This window comes from Neomonachus schauinslandi, chromosome 4 (assembly GCF_002201575.2).
Source record: "Neomonachus schauinslandi chromosome 4, ASM220157v2, whole genome shotgun sequence".
In the NCBI taxonomy this organism is placed as follows: Eukaryota; Metazoa; Chordata; class Mammalia; order Carnivora; family Phocidae; genus Neomonachus; species Neomonachus schauinslandi.
The window spans coordinates 98,837,127-98,847,566 of NC_058406.1; positions in this window are offsets into that span (position 1 = coordinate 98,837,127).

Sequence of the window (10,440 nt, forward strand, 5' to 3'; positions counted from 1 at the left end):
GCTGCCTACAAGAGACTCATTTTGAACCTAAAGATACATCCAGACTGAAAGTGAAGGGATGGAGATCCATCTTCCATGCCAGCGGACCTCAAAAGAAACCTGCGGTAGCAATTCTTATATCAGACAAATTAGATTTTAAACTAAAGTCTGTAATTAGAGGCACAGAAGGACACTATATCATTCTTAAAGGGTCTATGCAACAAGATCTAACAATTATAAATATCTATGCCCCCAACATGGGAGCATCCATCTACATAAGCCAACTGTTAACCAAAATAAAGAGTCATATTGCTAACAATACATTAATTGTAGGAGACCTCAATACTCCACTCTCAGCAATGGACAGATCATCTAAGCAGAAAATCAACAAGGAAATAAGAGCTTTGAATGATACACTGGACCAGATGGACCTCATAGATATATACAGAACATTCCACCCTAAAACAACAGAATACTCATTCTTCTTGAGTGCATATGGAACTTTCTCCAGAATAGACTACATACTGGGTGACAAATCAGGTCTCAACCGATACCAAAAGACTGAGATTATTTCCTGCATATTCTCAGACTACAATGCTTTAAAAGTGGAACTCAATCACAAGAAAAAATTTGGCAGAAATTCAAACACTTGGAAGCTAAAGACCACTCTGTTTAAAAATGTTTGGGTCAACCAGGAAATCAAAGAAGAACTTAAACAATTCATGGAAATCAATGAGAATGAAAACACATCGGTCCAAAACCTATGGGATACTGCAAAGGCAGTCCTAAGGGGGAACTACATAGCCATCCAAGCCTCACTCAAAAAAACAGAAAAATCCTGAATTCACCAACTAATTCTACACCTTAAAGAACTAGAGAAAAAGCAACAAACGATTCCTAAGCCACGTATTAGAAGAGAAATAATTAAAATTAGAGCAGAGATCAATGAATTAGAAACCAGAAACACAGTATATCAGATCAACGAAACTAGAAGTTGGTTCTTTGAAAGAATTAATAAGATCGATAAACCACTGGCCAGACTTATCCAAAAGAAAAGAGAAAGGACACAAATTAGTAAAATTGTGAAGGAAAGGGGACAGATCACAATTAACACCAAGGAAATAGAAACAATTATTAGAAATTATTATCAACAACTATATGCCAATAAACTGAGCAATCTGGATGAAATGGAGGCCTTCCTGGAAACCTATAAGCTGCCAAGACTGAAACAGGAAGAAATTGACAACCTGAATAGGCCAATAACCAGTAACGAGATTGAAGCAGTGATCAAAAACCTCCCAAAAAACAAGAGTCCAGGGCCTGATGATTTCCCTGGGGAATTCTTCCAAACATTCAAAGAAGAAAGAATACCTATTCTACTGAAGCTGTTTCAAAAATAGAAACAGAAGGAAAACTTCCAAACTCATTCTATGAAGCCAGCATTACCTTAATCCCCAAACCAGGCAAAGACCCCATCAAAAAGGAGAATTTCAGACCAATATCCCTGATGAATATGGATTCCAAAATTCTCAACAAAATCCTAGCTAATAGGATCCAACAATACATTAAAAGAACCATCCACCATGACCAAGTGGGATTTATGCCCAGGATTCAAGGGTGGTTCAACATTTGCAAATCAATCAATGTGATAGAACACATTAAAAAGAAGAGGGAGAAGAACCACATGGTCCTCTCAATTGATGCAGAAAAAGCATTTGACAAAATACAGCATCCTTTCCTGATTAAAACTCTTCAGAGTATAGGGATAGAGGGAACATTCCTCAAGTTCATAAAATCCAACTATGAAAAACCCACAGCGAATATCATCCTCAATAGGGAAAAGCTGAAAGCCTTTCCCTTAAGATCAGGAACACGTCAAGGATACCCACTCTCACCACTACTGTTCAACATAGTACTAGAAGTCCTAGCAACAGCAATCAAACAAAAAGAAATAAAAGGTATTCAAATTGGCAAAGAAGAAGTCAAACTCTCTCACTTCACAGACAACATGATACTTTATGTGGAAAACCCAAAAGACTCCACCCCCAAATTACTAGAACTCATACGGCAATTCAGTAACGTGGCAGGATACAAAATCAATGCACAGAAATCAGTTGCTTTCTTATACACTAACAACGCAACTGTAGAAAGAGAAATTAGAGAAACAATTCCATTTACAATAGCACCAAAAACCATAAGATACCTCGAAATAAACCTAACCAAAGAGGTAAAGGATCTATACTCTAAGAACTACAGAACACTTATGAAAGAAATTGAAGAAGACACAAAAAGATGGAAAAACATTCCATGCTCATGGATTGGAAAAATAAACATTGTTAAAATGTCTATGCTACCCAGAGCAATCTATACCTTCAGTGCCATCCCGATCAAAATTCCAATGACATTTCTCAAAGTGCTGGAACAAATAATCCTAAAATTTGTGTGGAATCAGAAAAGACCCCGAATCGCCAAGGAAATGTTGAAAAAGAAAAGCAAAGCTGGCGGCATCACGTTGCCCGATTTCAAGCTATATTACAAAGCTGTGATCACCAAGACAGCATGGTACTGGCACAAAAACAGACATATAGACCAATGGAACAGAATAGAGAACCCAAATATGGACCCTCAACTCTATGGTCAAATAATCTTTGACAAAGCAGGAAAAAAAAATGCAATGGAAAAAAGATAGTCTCTTCAATAAATGGTGCTGGGAAAATTGGACAGCCACATGCAGAAGAATGAAACTCGACCATTCTCTAACACCATACACAAAGATAAACTCAAAATGGATGAAAGACCTCAATGTGAGACAGGAATCCATCAAAATCCTAGAGGAGAACATAGGCAGTAACCTCTTTGACATCGCCCACAGCAACTTCTTTCAAGATACATCTCCAAAAGCTAGTGAAACAAAAGCAAAAATGAACTTTTGGGACTTCATCAAGATAAAAAGCTTCTGCACAGCAAAGGAAACCGTCAACAAAACAAAGAGGCAACCCACAGAATGGGAGAAGATATTTGCAAATGACACTACAGATAAAGGGCTGGTATCCAAGATCTATAAAGAACTTCTCAAACTCAACACCCAAAAAACAAATAATCAGGTCAAAAAATGGGGAGAAGACACGAAAAGACACTTCTCTGAAGAAGACATACAAATGGCTAACAGACACATGAAAAAATGTTCATCATCATTAGCCATCAGGGAAATTCAAATCAAAACCACACTGAGATACTACCTTACACCAGTTAGAATGGCAAAAATGGACAGGGAAAGAAACAACAAATGTTGGAGAGGTTGTGGAGAAAGGGGAACCCTCTTACACTGTTGGTGGGAATGCAAGTTGGTACAGCCACTTTGGAAAACAGTATGGAGGTTCCTCAAAAATTTAAAAATAGAGCTACCCTATGACCCAGCAATTGCACTCCTGGGTATTTACCCCAAAGACACAGATGTAGTGAAAAGAAGGGCCATATGCACCCCCAATGTTCCTAGCATTGGCTATGTCTGCAATAACCAAATTGTGGAAAGAGCCAAGATGCCCTTCAACAGATGCATGGATGAAGAAGATGTGGTCCATATATACAAAGGAATATTACTCAGCCATCAGAAAGGATGAATACCCAACTTTTATCAACATGGATGGAACTGGAGGAGATTATGCTAAGTGAAATAAGTCAAGCAGAGAAAGTCACTTATCATATGGTTTCACTTATTTGTGGAACATAAGGAATAGCATGGAGGACATTAGGAGAAGGAAGGGGAAAATGAAGGGAGGGAAATCAGAAGGAGAGATGGACCATGAGAGACTATGGACTCTGAGAAACAAACACGGTTTTAGAGGGGAGGGGGTGGGGGCATGGGTTAGCCTGGTGATGGGTATTAAGGAGGGCACGTATTGCATGGAGCATTGGGTGTTATACGATAACAATGGATCGTGGATCACTACATCAAAAACTATTGATGTATTGTATGGTGACTAACATAACATAATAAAATAAAAAAAAAAGAAAGCTAATGAACTTACATTTCTTTTCAAATTCGACTACAGCTCCCTATTTACACTTAAATCATCCATATTTGATGTATTTTGGTTTATTGTTTAAGGTGAGACTGTAACATTTATCTTCCCTTCAAGTTTCCCCAAAGCTGTTTATTGAATTTGTCTTATATATGCACTGCTGCTGGGAGTCATTCTGTTTCAATTATTTGCCTAAAGTACAATTCTTCAAAGCATGAACAAATAAACATAACAAAACATTTTAATATTAAGAGAGAATATAATAAAACATTGTGAAACAGTGAAAAAAAAAAAGAAGAACAAGAAGAAGATAGCAGGAGAGGAAGAATGAAGGGAGAGAATCGGAGGGAGAGACGAACCATGAGAGATGATGGACTCTGAAAAACAAACTCAGGGTTCTAGAGGGGAAGCAGGTGGGGGGATGGGTTAGCCTGGTGATGGGTATTAAAGAGGGTACGTTCTGCATGGAGCACTGGGTATTATACGCAAACAATGAATCATGGAACACTACATCAAAAACTAATGATGTAATGTATGGGGATTAACATAACATAATAATAAAAAATAGTAAAATAAAGGCCATATATGAAAAACCAACAGTTAATATCTTGATGTTAAAAAACTGAGAGCTTTTACTCTAAGATCAGAAACAAGACAAGGATGTCCACTCTTAATGCTTTTATTCAACATAGTACTGAAAGTTCTAGCCACAGGAATCAGACAAGAAAAAGAAATTAGAGGCATCTATATCAAAAACTAATGATGTAATGTATGGTGATTAACATAATTAAATAAATAAATAAATAAATAAATAAATAAAAAGAAATTAAACTGTCACTGCTTACAGATGACATGACACTATACATAGAAAACCCAAAGACTCCACCAAGACACTACTAGAAGTAATAAGTGATTTCAATAAATTTTCAGCATACAAAATTAATACCCAGAAATTGGTAGCATTTCTATACACTAATAACAAAGTAGCAGAAAGAGAAATTAAGAAAACAACTCCATTTACAATTGCACCAAAAAGAATAAAATACCTAGGAATAAAATTAACCACTGAGGTGAAAGACAGGTACTCTGAGAACTGTAAAACACTGATGAAAGAAATTGAAGATGGCACAAAAAAAATGGAAAGATATTCCATGCTCATGAATTGAAAGAACTAATATTGTTAAAATGTCCATCTTACTCAAAATGATCTACAGATTCAATGCAATCCCTATCAACATACCAACAGCATTTTTCACAAAACTAGAATAAATAATACTAAAATTTGTATGGAACCACAAATAACCAAAGCATCTTGAGACAGAAAAACATAGTTGTAGGTATCACAATTCCAGATTTCAAGATGTACTACAAACGTGTAGTAACCAAAACAATATGGCATAGGCACAAAAATAGACACATAGATTAGTGGAACAGAATAGAGAGCCCAGAAATAAACCTATGATTATATGGTCAACTAACCTATTACAAAGGAGGCAAGAATATACAATGGGAAAAAGACAGTCTCTTCAATAAATGGTGTGGGAAAACTGGACAGCTACATGTAAAAGAGTGAAACTATGCCACTTTCTCACACCATACACAAAAGTAAACTCGAAATGGATTTAAAGTCCCAAATGTGAGAACTGAAATAAAAATCGTAGAGGAGAACACAGGCAGTAATCTCTCTGACATCAGCTATAGCAACATTTTTCTAGATATATCTCCTAAGGCAAGGGAAACAAAAGCAAAAATAAACTATTGGGACTTCATTGAAATGAGAGGCTTTTGAACAGTGAAAGAAACCATTAATAAAACATAAAGGCAACCTACTAAATGGCAGAAGATATTTGCAAATGATATATCCAATAAGGGGTTAATATCTGACATGTAGAAAGAACTTACACAACTCAACACCAAAAAAACAAACAATCTGACTTTTTAATGGGCAGAGGACCTGAATAAACATTTTTCCAAAGAAGACATACGGATGGCCAACAGAACATTTGAAGATTTTTAACATCAGTAATCATCAGAGAAATGCAAATCAAAACAACAATGGGATATATCACCTTACTTCTGTCAGAATGACTAAAATAAGACAAGGAATAACAAGTACAAGTAAAGATATGAAACAAAAAGTAGCACTTGTACACTGCTGGTGAGAAAGTAAATTGGAAAACAGTATGGAGGATTCTCACAAAATTAAAAATATGGGTACCATATGATCCAATAATTCTACTACTGAGATTTTACCCAAAGAAAACAAAAACACTAATTCAAAAAGGTATGTGCACCCCTATGTTTACTATAACGTTATTTATAATAGCCATGATATGGATGCAACTATCAATAGATGAATGGATAAAGAAGAAGAGGTGTGTATATATATATATATATATATATATACACAATGGAATAATACTCAGCCATAAAATATATATGGCTGAGTGTGTATGTGTGTCTGTATGTATATATATATATATATATGATATATGAGTGTGTATATATCTATATATATGGAAGTATATATACACAACATATATATAGAAGTGGTATATATATAGAGAGAGAGAGAGAGAGAAAGTATATATATATTCTATATTATATATATAAAAGTGGTATATATACACACACACAATGGAATAAGACGCAGCCATAAAAAGGATGAGATTGTACCATTTGAGACAACATGGATGGACCTAGACAGTATTATGCTAAATGAAATAAGATTAAGAAAGACAAATACCATATGATTTCATTCATATGTGGAATCTAAGAAAACAATGACTAAATGAACAAAAGGGAGAATCAGGTGTATAAATACAGAGAACAGAGTGTTTGCCAGAGGAAAGGGGATAGGGGGATAGGCAAACTGAGTGAGGAGGAGCAGGAGATACAGGCTTCCAATTAGGGAATGAATAAGTCACAGAAATAAAAGGCATAACATAAGAAATACAGTCAATGATATTATAATAGCATTGGTGACAGATGGAAGCTATATTCTAGGGAGCATAGCATAATGTATAAACCCATTGAATAGCTATGTTGTACACCCAAAACTAATATAATATTGTGTATCAACTACACGCAAAAAAAAAAAAAATTTAAAGAATGGCTAAGAAATTTTTTTTAATTTATGATACGCACCAAACCACAGATGCAGAAAACTTAGAGGACACCAACTAGGATAAATACCTTAAAAATCTATAAATAGGCATGTCATATTCAAATGGCAGAAAATCAAAGACAAAGAAAAACATCTTAAAAGAAGCCAGAGAAAGAAAACACCTTACTTATAGAGGAACAAGAATAAGAATTATATTGGACATCGCTTTAGGAAATAAGCAAGCAATAAAGGAATGGGGTGAAATATGTAAAGTGTTGAAAGTAAAAAAAAAAAAGCTACCCAACTAGAATTAGGTATCCAGCAAAATTGTCTTTCAACAATGAAGGAGAAATACTTTCTCAGACAAACAAAAATTGAGGGACCCCCTTGTCAGCAGAGCTGCATTGGCAAAAATGTTCAAAGAAGTTTTTTTTTTTTTAAAGATTTTATTTATTTATTTGACAGAGAGACACAGCGAGAGAGGGAACACAAGCAGGGGGAGTGGGAGAGGGAGAAGCAGGCTTCCTGCCGAGCAGGGAGCCCAATGTGGGGCTCGATCCCAGGACACTGGGATCATGACCTGAGCCAAAGGCAGACGCTTAACAACTGAGCCACCCAGGCGCCCCTCAAAGAAGTTCTTTAGAGAGAATGTACTATATGACAATCTGGAAAAGGCAAAACTATCAGGACAATAAATGATCAGTTTTGTGGTTTCTTGGTTTTGTTTTGTTTTGTTTTGTTTTGTTTTGTTTTGTTTGCCAGGGGTTCAGACGGAGGAGTAGGTGGAGCATGGAAGACTATTAGGGCAGTGAAACTATTCTATATGTTATTATAATGGGGGATCCATAACATTATATGTTTGTCAAAATGCATAGAACTATAAACCTAGAGTATACCCTAATGTAATCTATAGACTTTAGTCAATTATAATGTATCAATATTGTTTCATCAGTTGTAGCAGATGTACCACACTAATGCAAAATGTTAATAAAATAGGGAGAAACTGTGTGCAGGGACAAAAAAAGGATATACAGGAATTCTCTGTACTTTCTGCGCAATTTGTTTTATAAATCTAAAGTTCCACTTAAAAAATTAAATCTATTGATTTAAAAAATTAAAATTTTTAAAATTAAATATGTATACATTGCTTGTGTGTGTGTCTGTGTTGTGTATGTAGAGAGAGAAAGAGAGAGATTATTAAAGGGATTCTTAGGCGATGGCAAGGATAAGAGTAGAGTATTAATTATCTGAATAGTGTTTTTAATGTCCCACTTCAGCTTTTGCCAGAAGCCAAGAAATTGTTAAGAAGAATATTTTTTAAGACCCCAGTTATTTTTCTTACTACATCTTAGCTTCATCACCTGGGTGAAGTCAGCATGTGTTGGGAACTTTTCTGTGGGTCACTGGGTTCCCACACAGATGATGCAATAGAAAAACAACATACAAGCAAGGGAAATTATTTGACTTTGTTATTGCAAAGAGAATTTTTGGTTCACCATATAATATGCTGGAAATTAGACCTTGCACCCCGGGATCTCACAGCTGTCCTTCTGCCATCTAATTTTTCTCTGTCAGAATGTTAGACCCACTGTAGAATACCTTGAAGACATTTGTTGTTGTTTTTTACACCGTTCACGTATGAATCCCTGCATTCAGAGCCCCTTGCTGTGCTGATGTGATTCAAAAGAGCAAATGGAGAACAAATAATTGAACCAAAGGGCTCAGACTCAGCAAAACCATTAAGTGGTTTTACTGTTTTGTTTCCTCACCTTTCTTCATCCTTCCACTCCCTCGTGGTATTTATACTGTGGCCTTTGTCTTCAGAGCAATAGGGAGATGATAAAATGTTTTCATTGGGGTGGGTGGTAGAGATCATATTTACATTTCAATAAATCATTCTGGTAAAAAAGGTCAGGAGGCAAAACTGGACATTGACTTACATATTAGGAGACAGCTATAGTCTTCTTGAGGAGAGGTGGCTCTTCCTAAGGATTTCTGCATTTTAACAGTTAATAATCCCTTCACTCAAAGGAAGGGAGTAAAATTTCAGATATTCTTAAATTATGTGGGAAGACATTTTAAGTAGTCCCATGGCCCCTGAAATTATTCTAATTATCTTTAAGTACTAATATACTTTTTGAAATTAAAGAAAAAAATAATGCAGTCAAGCTTAATATTTCTCACTCAATTACTTACCCAATGGCATTTTGGTTGTAAGGCTACATCTCATACCCTGATTGCTGGAGCAAATTCAGACCCAGTGGGGTCATTTAAAGGTTTGATTTTAGCCTCGGTAAAGTTACATGATTTCACTATTCTCAGATGATCTTTATTGGCAAATAGATGACTAAAGGCTGCTGGTATTATACAAAATGTATGGTTTGGTCAATGAGTGCAATAAGGTTCACTTACTCAGGCACTAAAATATATATTTAAACAGCAGTTGAGCCCCTAAAACCATGCTTAGAATTGTGAGGGATATAAAAATTCATAAGACACATTACCTACCCCTGAAGGAACATACAGAAGAGGTAAGACATGTACACAAACCAAAAAAGAATATATGTGTTATTTAAAATTACTAGGAAGCTGTGAATATTCAGAAAAGGAAAAAATCTAAGAGAAACTTTTTTGTCCCTTTTTTTTTTAAGAGAAACTTTTAAGAAGATTGCATTTGCATATTTTACAGAGTAGGTAATTGGAAGCAGAGGACATTCCAATTGGGGGCACAGCATGAACAAAGGCAATATTCACATAATGGTGAGCTGTCTAACTAGGGTGCAGCATAGAGTACCCAAAAGAAGTGTAGGGTCTGAAACTGAAATGGAGTATAGAGCCAGATTGTAAATAGCCATGAGTACCAACCAGGCTAAGGATCCCAAGCTCATACTTTATTAGTCATGGAAAACTAATGAAGGTTTTAAAATAAGAAATGATATATAGAGAGCAGTGGTATATGGAATTATAGGAATTTTTCTGTCTAAGACAACATTTCTCAAAAATGCCCAGGGTTGTACCTCATCTCCAGAGATCCTGAATTAATTGGTCTGGTCATCTATTTTTTAGAAGCTCCCCAGGTATTCTAATGTTCAGTCAGTGCTGAAAAAAACACTACTTTAGAATGTATCTGCTCAGCTCACAGTAACCCCCCCCCGCTCCTTCAAGACCCTAATACATAATTTGCAAGGCCCAGTGCACAATAGAAATGCTGAGCTGGTCCTTTGCTCAAAAATTATTAAGAAATTTAAGATGGTAACAGCATTTAACCAAGGGTGGGGCCCTTCTGAGCTTAAGACCCTGCATGACTGCACAAGTCATACAGCCCTGAAGCTG